General features: G+C 42.2%; 1 long non-coding RNA gene and 1 pseudogene across 1 annotated transcript in view; one reads left to right on the forward strand and one right to left on the reverse strand.

Annotated features, from left to right (window-relative positions):
- Nucleotides 1-7,159, reverse strand: part of LOC106726648 — a 12,783-nt gene extending 5,624 nt beyond the window's left edge. The window contains exons 1-2 of the long non-coding RNA XR_001362718.1: nt 7,076-7,159; nt 3,311-3,315 (exon numbers count right to left, since the gene is read on the reverse strand). This is a non-coding gene — a long non-coding RNA (uncharacterized LOC106726648). The remainder of the gene's footprint in view (nt 1-3,310; nt 3,316-7,075) is intronic.
- LOC102263927 lies at nt 7,132-9,927 on the forward strand (annotated as a pseudogene).
- The last annotated feature ends 1,539 nt before the right edge of the window (nt 9,928-11,466 follow it).

Genomic DNA, 11,466 nt, shown 5'->3' on the forward strand with positions numbered 1-11,466 from the left:
CTCTGTGCGTGACAGGGGGGAGCTCCTCAACCCCCTGATGGGCCCTGCTCTGTGAGTGACAGGGGGCAGCGCCCCAACCCCCTGATCGGCCCTGCTCTGTGCGTGACAGGGGGTGGCGCCGCAACCTCCCCATCGACCCTGCCTTGAGTGTGACAGGGGGCGGTGCCCCAACCCCCCAATCGGCCCTACCCTGAGCGTGACTAGGGGTGGCATCACAACCTCCCGATCCACCCTGCTCTGTGCATGACATGGGGCAGTGCCCCAACTCCCCAATCGGCCCTGCTCTGAGCCCGGCCAGGGGCTGCACCTAGGGATTGGGCCTGCCCTCTGCCACCCGGGAGCAGGCCTAAGCCAGCAGGTCGTTATCTCCTGAGGGGTCCCAGACTGTGAGAGGCACAAGTGGGGCTGAGGGATACCCCCCTCCCCCCCGCCGCCAGTGCACAAATTTTTGTGCTCCGGGCCTCTAATCCTATATAATAAAACCCTAATATGCAAATCGACCCAACGGTGGAATGACTGGTCGCTATGAACTGACCACCAGGGGGCAGATGCTAAACATAGGAGCTGCTCCCTGGTGGTCAATGTGCTCCCACAGTGGGAGCGCCACTCAGCCAGAAGCCAGGCTCAGGACTGGCAAGTGCAGCAGCGGTGGCTGGAGCCTTCACGGCAGCACTAAGGAGCAGCAAGCTGAGAGGTAGGGAGCTGCAAGCAGGCAGGCGGTAAGGAGTGAGGGGTCCCAGACTGCAAGAGGGCACAGGCCAGGCTGAAGGCCCCCCACCCCACCGCCAGTGCATGAATTTCATGCACTGGGCCTCTAGTAAAATAATATTGAATGTCAATTATAATTGAAAAATTTTTTAAAGCCCAACTTTGAACTGGCACAAAGTCACTTCTGCACATTTTATTGGTTAGAACAAGTCAACAAGTCAAACCATAGTCAACAGTCTTCACTTCCCAAGCTGCAAAGCCATAGCAAAGAGGAACAGCTACTGGGATGGGAGTAATTTCTGACTAGTTTTGCAATTGCCACAGAATGGAAAAAGCCTTCTGGGTTAGTCTGTTCAGACTGCCATAACAAAATAACATAGACTGGGTAGCTTAAACAACAGACCTTTATCTTCTGACATTTCTGGATGGTAGAAGTCCAAGATCAAGATGTCAGCAGAGTTGGTTTCTTCTAAGTCCTCTCTTCTTAGCTTGTTCATGGCCATCTCTCTGTGTCTTCACATGGTATGTTCTCTGTGCTCACACTTCCCTTGTTTCTCTCTGTGTGTCCTAATCTCCTTTTCCTACAAGACACCACTTAGATTGGAGTAGAGTCCACCCTAATGACCTCATTATTTAATTTAATTACCTCTCTAAAGGTCATATTCACATTCTGAGTTACTGAAGCTTAAGGGGAATACAATATATCTCACACCACCACAAAAACACAAAACAACCAAGATAGGACATTGGTGAAGGGAGATCAAATAAAATCTTTCATGCCAAAACCAGAAGTACTCCAGCAATGCCTTCACCTCCTGCAGTCTGGACACACTGGGTGCAGTTGCTTGTCAGTGTTCCACATCCCAAATCTCTGCAACCTTTCAGTCTGTCAGCTGCTGCAATGTGCATCCATTTAACTTCACCCCTTCTGCACTAATGCAGTCTACCTACCTCTTCTGAAACATAACACTCACCAAAGAGAGTTTATATCAGGGGACACTGGGGAATCTCAGAATGCCTTGAATCTAGTGGACCTCTGAGAAATCAGTAAAGCCCAGGTGTGGTGAGTGTCCACTGTGCTAAAGACAAATGCTAGGATGATGTGGGGGTGCAAGCAGTGAAGAGACAGACCTGTCCAAACCTCAAAGCACATGTGGGGTAAATGAGAAGTCATGAGGCCCAGTAGGATGGGGTTCCAACATAGGAAACCTCAGGAGTGGTTTCTTCTTTTATGATAAAAATAGAAGCCCGGTGCACGAATCCATGCATGGGTGGGGTCCCTCGGCCTGGCTGTTGATCAGGGCCAATCAGGGCCATCTTGCTCAGTCCTGATTGGGGCCATGGGGACTGGCTGGCTGGGGAGGGACCATGGGAGGGCTCCAGGGCATGTCTGGCCCTCTCGCCCAGTCCCGATCAGCCAGACCCCAGCAGCAAGCTAACCTACCAGTCGAAGTATCTGTCTCCTGGTGATCAGTGCACATCATAGCGACTGGTTGAGTGGTCGACCAAATGGTCAACCAATCGGTCAGACACTTAGCATGTTATGCTTTTATTATATAGGATTATGTCCTCATGGCTAAAGATCAAAATGAACTAAGAATGAGGAAGTTTTGACCAGCCCTAAGAATTAATTCATTTCTCATTTATAAACTATTCTCCAAGTGCCTTTCAAGACACCTGAGTGTGTCCTTTGCCCCTCTGGGTGTTCAGTTCAGAGGCCCCTTCTTGGCAAGCACATTGGTGATAGGCACAGGTATGGAACCTGATAAGCTTCTTTCCCTTCAAGTCTTAAAAACATCTGCTGCTGTAAAAACTAAGCCTGCATGTTTCCAAAGCAAAATACAATAAGAGCACAAGAGAGCCTAGTGTTTGTCCAGAATCTGCTTTTCCATTTTTATGGCAATGCCACCCTTGTTTGATCAGCATGGGGGAGCCAGCTGCCTCACCTACATACCTCACTTTCTCTCTCACCTCTGCTGAGACATTGCTTTAGGGAAGTCAGCCAAATTCCTCAAGTCAGTGCCTCACTTTTGGACATGAGTGTCAACCATGAAGAAAAGTATAGTCCACATGTCATAATAAATGTCACAATAAAATCAATGTTTCTTTTCTCTCAACAGAATATGTTTACATTTCAAGCTATGACTCAATAAATGTCCAGAGATGTGAAAATACATAGAAGTGGCTTTTCTTTTCCTTTTTGTCTTCCAGGGAAACATGATGACATCAGTCAATAAAGGGGGTTGATAACAGAGGGAAGCTGTGTATAATCAGTAAACCTCAGGGACTAGGAAGACAACACAGATCCATTTCAAAGCTGAGGACTAAGAAAATTCAGAAATACAGAGAGAGTACTTCTGATGACTAGCTTCTGTCCATAATTAGCTTTTAAAAGATGTTTCCTTATTTATGAACTTTATGTGCAAGGCCAAATTTAAACTAGGAAAGAAGGCATGTATATCTAAAGGTTTCTTAGTGTCAGGCATTGTATATCCATTATTGGAAACGAAAGGTTAGGTTCATCACTTCATAAGAATATGATGTTTAATCTTCTACTTCTAGCAGAATCCCCATATTTGTATGGAAGTGGACTTCAAAATACTGTGCCTGATGTGACCTGTAAATTAACATTTTTCATGTAATGCATTTTAATAAACATACAATCATGAAATGCATATATTTAAGTAGAGTATTTTATCAAGATGCAAACATAGCTATACAGTTTCTACACATCTTATTGGCTTATTATGAATTAACTAGAGGCCCGGTGCATGAAATTCATGCATGGGGGGGGGTGGTCCCTCAGCCTGGCCTGTACCCTCTCCAATCCGAGACCCCTTGGGGGATGTCCGACTGCCGATCCCTGTGGGATCAGGCCTAAACCGGCAGTCGGACATCGTTCTCACAATCCAGGACTGCTGGCTCCTAACTGCTCCCCTGCCTGCCTGCCTGATTGCCCCTAACCACTCTGCCTGCCTGCCTGATCTCCCCTAACTGCCCTCCCCTGCTGGCCTGATTGCCCCTAACTGCTCCCCTGCCAGTCAGTCTGATCACCCCTAATCACCTCTGCCTCGGCCCCCACCACTGTGGCTTTGTCCAGAAGGAGGACTGGACGATCGGAAGGTGTCCAGTCGACCCAGTCTAATTAGCATATTACCCTTTTATTAGTATGGATTTCTTTTTGCAGTGTGTGTGTGTGTGTGTGTGTGTGTGTGTGTGTGTTGGTTTTGGTTTTGTTTATTGGGTTTTTGTTGTCACTTAGTGAGACACTCTGAAATGTGCCTGGTTTCACTCAAAGATCTCTGAGGAATGCTGAAGTTCACAGGCACCATCCTACAGCAGCACAAAGATCTGTACTAGATCCCACAATAAGGAGAGATTAAGAAGCAAGGTTATTGTGTCCTGGGAAAATCAGTTTCAGAGGACAGCACATACCAGTGGTCAGGATCAGGCTACAAAGTGAGCTTGCGCTGTGCAACACTTAAGTGGTGCTGCTCTGGTATTTCGGCCACCAAATCTTGATTCTCTAAGATTAGATGGAGCATGAAGAGACACTTCAGTCTGTAAACCAAGTTCTTGCCTAGCTTTTTCTTTGTATATCATATGACTTCTCAAAACCAGAGCAAGACTGCAATTAGACCTGGAAAGAAAAATGCCTGTGATGACCACATACCAATTTCCTAATGGTGGACACAACTTTGGGAGGTGCCTGCATTTATTTACTCCTCCCTGAACTTATGCAATAAAACTTCGTAATGACTAATATTCTTTTAATTCCTTTCTCCATTTTCTATAATTATAAAATTTTTAACTTGTCCTGTCATGGAAAATAGCCTCTAGGATGGGCAGTTGAATGCATACACCCATATATAGGAAATTAGAACTTTTGGAGACTCACTTCCCTGAAAAAACATTCACAGCAAAGCTCTAACCAGTAGAAATTAGCCAACAACCACATATACAAAGATGGAAAACAATTCTACATCAAGTATAGTATGCCCTATATCAACATCCAATAGTTGATTTAAGAATATATAAGGCCTTGAGGAATAGAATGGACAAATATTCAACCAACATTCCCACATACAGTAAGGCATGCCTGGCATTGTAAAAGAATGCCCTAAGAATTCCTAAGACACCCAGGCTCAGTCAACCTGCAACACAATTCTGAATTCTTTCTCTTTTCCCCCTTGGTTATTAAGTGTACTGCATGTTGTCTCTGCAGATTTCCACTTCAACCTTCCATCTGAATACAGTATAAAGTCTCTCAATCTCTCACCTCAGCTTTCTTCCTAGCCTCATTTTCATCTTTCTTTGATTCTTAAATAAACATGAACCCCCCTCAGGGTACCAGCTTCTCAGACCACTCCTTATACAAGGGAAGTCCCCAGTCATTTTAACATGGTGCAAAAGTGCTATGGACCCAGTCTTTGGTTGGGAAGGAAATATAGGGATCACCTCGCCCAAACTTACACATAACAATTGTATGTTACCACAAATAATTAGATGATATAGATTAAAGTAATAAAAACAACAGCTTTTAAAGGTTTGCATCTTGTGTTAAAGATATCCAACATGAATATAGTAGGCAATCTTCAAAATGGTTTCCAATGATCTTGATTGTTTGTGTAGTTTACTTACACACTGTCCTAAAGTTGGTCTATGTGACAACATACAGCTAAAGTAATGCTATGTCACTTTTGATATTGTTATTTTTTAAAAGTGAGTTCTACATTATATTCTCTCTCTCTCTCTCTCTCTCTCTCTCCCTCCCTCCCTCTTTCTCTCTCTCTTACATCATTCACCCTCGAGGAAGCCAGTTGGTGTGATGGAAGAACACTCCTAGAAGCTATGGAGAGGCCTATATGATGAGAAACTTCAGTCCCCAGCCAACATGGAGACCTGCCAAAAGTGCATAATTAAAATACAACCTTTAGATGAGACAGCAGGCTTGGCCAACGCTTGACTGCAAACTCATGAGAGATTTAAGCCAAAACCACCCAGCTATGATGCCTCAGGATTCCTAGCTCGGAATTAGGAGATAACTAATTATTATTGCTTTAAACTGTTAGGTTTAAAACAGCAGTAATTTTGCCAATATAATAAAGGCTATATATGACAAGCTCACAGCTAGCATCATACTCAATGCTGAAAGCTTTACCTATAGGATAAGGAACAAGGTAAGGGTGTCCACTCTTACCACTCCTATCCATCATAGTTCTGGAAGTTTTAGCAAGAGAAATCAGTCAAGAAAAAATAAATTAGCCCAGCTGGTATTGCTCAGTGGTTGAGCATCAACCTATCAATTCCCCGTCAGGGCACATGCCCAGGTTGCAGGCTTGATGTGTAGGAGGCAGTTGATCAATTAATCTCTCTCATCATTGATGTTTCTATTTTCTCTCTCCCTCTCCCTTTCTCTGCAAAATCAATTTTAAAAAACTACGCTGAAAAACACACAAACACATGGAGGCTAAATAGCGTCTTACTAAATAATCAGTGAGTTAACAATGAAATCAAGAAAGAAATCAAAAGATAATTTGAGACAAATGAAAATACCACAATCCCAATTCTATAAGGCCCATGTGTGATATTTTGTTATGGCATCCCAAGTGGACTTAACATATATGATAAGAACATTTACTTACTTTACAATTTTGCATACCCACAAGCAAGGAATAAAAGTTCCCACTGCTCTATATCTCCACCAGCATTTGTTTTTATCAGTGTTTTGCATTTTTGCAATTCTAATAGGTGTGTAGTGGTAGCTCATTATTGTTTTATTTTGCAATTTCCTAATGACATATGATGTTAAATCTCTTTTCATTTGACTATTTAACATTGTTTATCTTCTTTGGTGAAGTGTCTTCTCCAATTTCTTTCCCATTGTTTTAACTGAGTTGTTTTCTTTAAGTTTTAAGAGTTCTTTCTGTATTTTGGATAATGGTTCTTTCTCAGATGTCTTCTGCAAATATTTTCTCCCAATCTGTGGCTTAAGAGGGTACTTTAAAAAATGTCATGGGCTGTGTTGCTTGTAGTGGTGCTGGAGAGGGGGCGCTGAGCTGCAACAGAACAGACTTTACCACCTGAAACTGCTGCTTCAAGTTCAGATCAGGCAAAGAACAAACCTTGAAACAACCAACAAGACCAAAGAAGAGTACACTTAAGTTGAAGACACAACACTTAATCTGAAACAAGAAGTTTGTGCCTACTCAACAGCTCTGAAAGAGCACTTCCCAATGCTGTTAGTAATCTTTGTTCTCTTCAGTGCTGTACTGTGAGATTGCCTGGTGCAGCAGCAGTTGCATTCTTTATTAGCTTGATAGACCATTTTCTATCACTCTTTTTTTCTTTTTAATACTAGCAACACTCATCCTTTGAAACGTGTGCTGAAGAAGAAGAATCAGCAAATACTACTGAAAGTGCAATATTTGATTATCACTGTGAGATGAGCTTTGATCCAAACCTTTTCCACAACAATGGACACAATGGGTACCCCGATAGTACTTCAGCAGCACTGCGTGAAACGGGTAGTTCAGATCAGGCAAAGAACAAACCTTGAAACAACCAACAAGACCAAAGAAGAGTACACTTAAGTTGAAGACACAACACTTAATCTGAAACAAGAAGTTTGTGCCTACTCAACAGCTCTGAAAGAGCACTTCCCAATGCTGTTAGTAATCTTTGTTCTCTTCAGTGCTGTACTGTGAGATTGCCTGGTGCAGCAGCAGTTGCATTCTTTATTAGCTTGATAGACCATTTTCTATCACTCTTTTTTTCTTTTTAATACTAGCAACACTCATCCTTTGAAACGTGTGCTGAAGAAGAAGAATCAGCAAATACTACTGAAAGTGCAATATTTGATTATCACTGTGAGATGAGCTTTGATCCAAACCTTTTCCACAACAATGGACACAATGGGTACCCCGATAGTACTTCAGCAGCACTGCGTGAAACGGGTTATTGAAAAACTGCTAACCTCTTACGAATTTATTCAATGTTCAGAACATCAAGCTAGACTTTTCTTCCACTGTTCACAGTAAAATGGCTACCTGCAGGACTTAAAAGTAGGAGATGATGTTGAATTCAAAGTATCATCTGACTGGCGGACTGGGAAACCCATTGCTGTTAAACTGGTAAAGATAAAACAAGAAATCCTCCCTGAAGACCGAATAAATGGACAAGAAGTGTTTTATTTGACTTACATCCCTGAAGACTTGGAAGGGAATATTCAGCTGGAAACGAGAGATAAAATAAAAATTTTAATTGATAACAATAAACATACTGATGCTGTAAGTGCTCGAAACATTATTCCATTGAAAAATAAACAAGCCCGCTGTCAAGGAGTACTTTGTGCCATGAAGGAGGCATTTGGCTTTATTGAAAGAGGTGATGCTGTAAAAGAGATATCTCTCACTATAGTGAATTTAAGGGTGACTTAGAGGCCTTACAGCCTGGAGATGAGGTGGAAATCACAATCAAGGAGAGAAATGGTCAAAAAATTGCAGCACATGTCAGACGATTGCCTCAAGGAACAGTCATTTTCAAAATATCAGCTTTGAACATTTTGAAGGAACTGTAACCAAAGTTATCCCAAAAGTACCAGTAAAAATCAGAATGACCCATTGCCAGGATGCATTAAAGTTAACTTTGTGATTCCTAAAGAACTTCCCTTTGGAGATAAAGATACAAAATTCAAGGTGACCCTGTTGGAAGGCAACCATGTTAGCTTTACTATTTCAACAGATTGACATGACAAATTAGAACGAGCAACCAACATAGAAGTTCTATCAAATACATTTCAGTTCACTAATGAAGTCAAAGAAATTGGTGTGATTGCTGCCATGAGAGATGGTTTTGGTTTCTTCAAGTGTGTGGATCCTGATATATGTTCTTCCACTATAGTGAAATTCTGGACGGGAACCAGCTCCATACTGCAGATGAAGTAAAGTTTACTGTGGTTCTTGATATGCTCTCTGCCCAAAGAAATCATGTTATTAGAATTTAAAAAAACTTCCCAAGGGCATGGTTTCATTCCATTTCCATTCAAATCATCATTTTCTGGGCACTATAGAAAAAGAAGCCACTTTTTCCATTTCTAAAACCACTAGCCAAAATAAAGGCAAGGAAACAGAGACTGAGGGTGGTATTATTGCTTATGATGACTGTGGGGTGAAATTGACTATTTTTTTTCAAGCCAAGGATGTGGACGGATCTACTTCTCCTCAAACAGGTGATAAGGTTGAATTCAGTATTAGTGACAAACAGAGGCCTGGACAGCAGACTGTATGTAACCTGTGTGCAACTTTTAGATCATAATTCTAACTCCAAGAGGCTCTTAGGTTATGTGGCAATTCCGAAGGATACTTTTGGATTTATTGAAACAGCCAATCATGATAAGGACATATTTTTCCATTACAGTGAGTTCTCTGGTGATGCTGATAGCCTAGAACTGGTGGACATGGTCAAGTACAACTGGTCCAAAGGCAAAAGCAACAAAGTCAGTGCAGAAAAAGTCAACAAAACACACTTGGTGAATGGCCTTACTGAAGAAGCAGATTCTACATCTACTCTGGTAAAGTCATTCGCCCCTTGAGAAGTGTTGATCCAACACAGACTGAGTACCAAGGAATGATTGAGACTGTGGAGAAAGGGGATATGAAAGGTAAGGTCTATCCACCTGGCATAGTTGAAATGGCCAACAAAGGAGATTGCCTGCAGATAGAGAAGAGTGTAAAATTCCAATTGTGTGTCCTAGGCCAAAATGCACAGTCTATGGCTTACAACATCACACCTCTGCATAGGGCCACTGTGGAGTGTGTGAAAAATCAGTTTGGCTTCATTAACTATGAAGTAGGAGATAGCAAGAAGCTCTTTTTCCATGTGAAAGAAGTTCAGGATGGCATTGAGCTACAGGCTGGAGATGAGGTGATTCTTAATCGGCACACTGGCAAGTGCAGTGTTTGTAATGTTTGGCGAGTCTGCAAGGGCCCCAAGGCTGTTCCAGCTTCACTACCTGATAGGTTGGTCAATCGCTTGAGGAACATCACCCTGGATAATGCCAGTGCTCCTGGCCTAATGGTTCTTCCTCAACCAAAGGGACCAGATAACTCAATGGGACTTGGTGTAGAAAGAAAGATCTGTCAGGCTGTTATCATTGACTAACCACATCCACAAAGCACATCATTAATCCACGATGATCAAGTTGGGAGGATTCTGGTGAAGGGGAGGATTCTTCATCCCTCCCCAAAATCTGGAATACTTATTCTATTGAGCTACTATACCAGTTTTAACACCTTCCTCGTATTATGTTTAAAATAAATGAATACATTTAAAAAAAACATTTTAAAATTATGCACAGTTGCAGCCTGGAAAACTTAAGGTGGTGCCTTGTAGCATCAAATTTAGGAGCTTTGTCCGGTGCATTTAAAGCAACTGGTAATTACAAATTCCACTTTTCCCATGTGAGTGAAAAATATAGACTGTTACCTTGTTGGCCGTATGAAATTCTGCACTTGATATTTAGCATACTAGAGGCCCAGTGCACGAAATTCATGCACAGGTAGAGTCCTTAGGCTTGGCTGGTGATCGGGGCCAATTGGGGCCTTCCTTCCCCTGGCTGCCAGCTGCCAGCCAGGGCCTTTCTTCATTCAGTACAGCCCCCTGGTGGTCAGCACACATCATAGCGAGTGGTCAAACTCCTGGTTAGTTAAACTCCCGAGGGGACAATTTGCATATTAGCCTTTTATTATATAGGATATTCTACCTCCATTACTTCTGGCAAGATGTCCTGCCTTAGCACTCAGTTGCATTCTTTTCCTTTTCTTTCCTGTTCATTATATTTTAATTCTAAGGACCACATAAGGGTAGACTATATTAAAACATTTTTTTAATTAGTATAGGCCCGTGGTTGGCAAATCGTGGCTCATGAGCCACGTGCGGCTCTTTGGCCCCTTGAATGTGGCTCTTCCACAAAATACCACGTGCGGGCGTGCACGTACAGTGCGATTGAAACTTCGTGGCCCATGCGCAGAAGTCGGTATTTTGTGGAAGAGCCACACTCAAGGGGCCAAAGAGCTGCATGTGGCTTGCCGAGCCGCAGTTTGCCAACCACTGGTATAGGCAAACCATTTTTTTAAGTTGATGGCTAAATGTTAAAATGTTATTTTTCATATCATTTATAATTTTGTCACAGTCCACTTACATGAATTTTGGTTAGAATTTCAATGAAAATTATTTTCCAAAGTAATTTGTCCCACCTGGAATGGGGTGGGAAGTAAATTTGCTACAATTTGGTACAGATTTTCATGCAAATGCGGTGTGCAAGCAGTGTGCTAATTTACATGTCTTTAAACAAAGATGAATGCACAAACTTGCTGCTGCTTAGAACACTGCAGTTTCTAGGACCCAGTTTCTTTTACTGATTTTAAACAAAACAAACAAACAAATAAAAAAATTGTGCCTGACCAAAAAAAAAAAAATTCATGTAGGATTTTAGAATGAAAATATGAGTCACATACCACAAAAGTCACCCTTATAAAGTGTAAATTTGCAATGGATTTAGTATATTTACAGAATTGTGTAATCATCACTACTATCTAATTCCAGGACATTTTCATCATTCCAAAACAACCCCCCTACCCAGTAGCAGTCACTCTCCACTTCCCCTCCCCTCATATCCTGGAAACCACTCATGTACTTTCTAATTTTATGCATTCTGAACAGTTCACAGACTGGAATCATGCAGTATGTGGCCTTTTG

This window comes from Myotis brandtii, unplaced genomic scaffold, assembly GCF_000412655.1.
Source record: "Myotis brandtii unplaced genomic scaffold, ASM41265v1 scaffold298, whole genome shotgun sequence".
Lineage (NCBI taxonomy): Eukaryota > Metazoa > Chordata > Mammalia > Chiroptera > Vespertilionidae > Myotis > Myotis brandtii.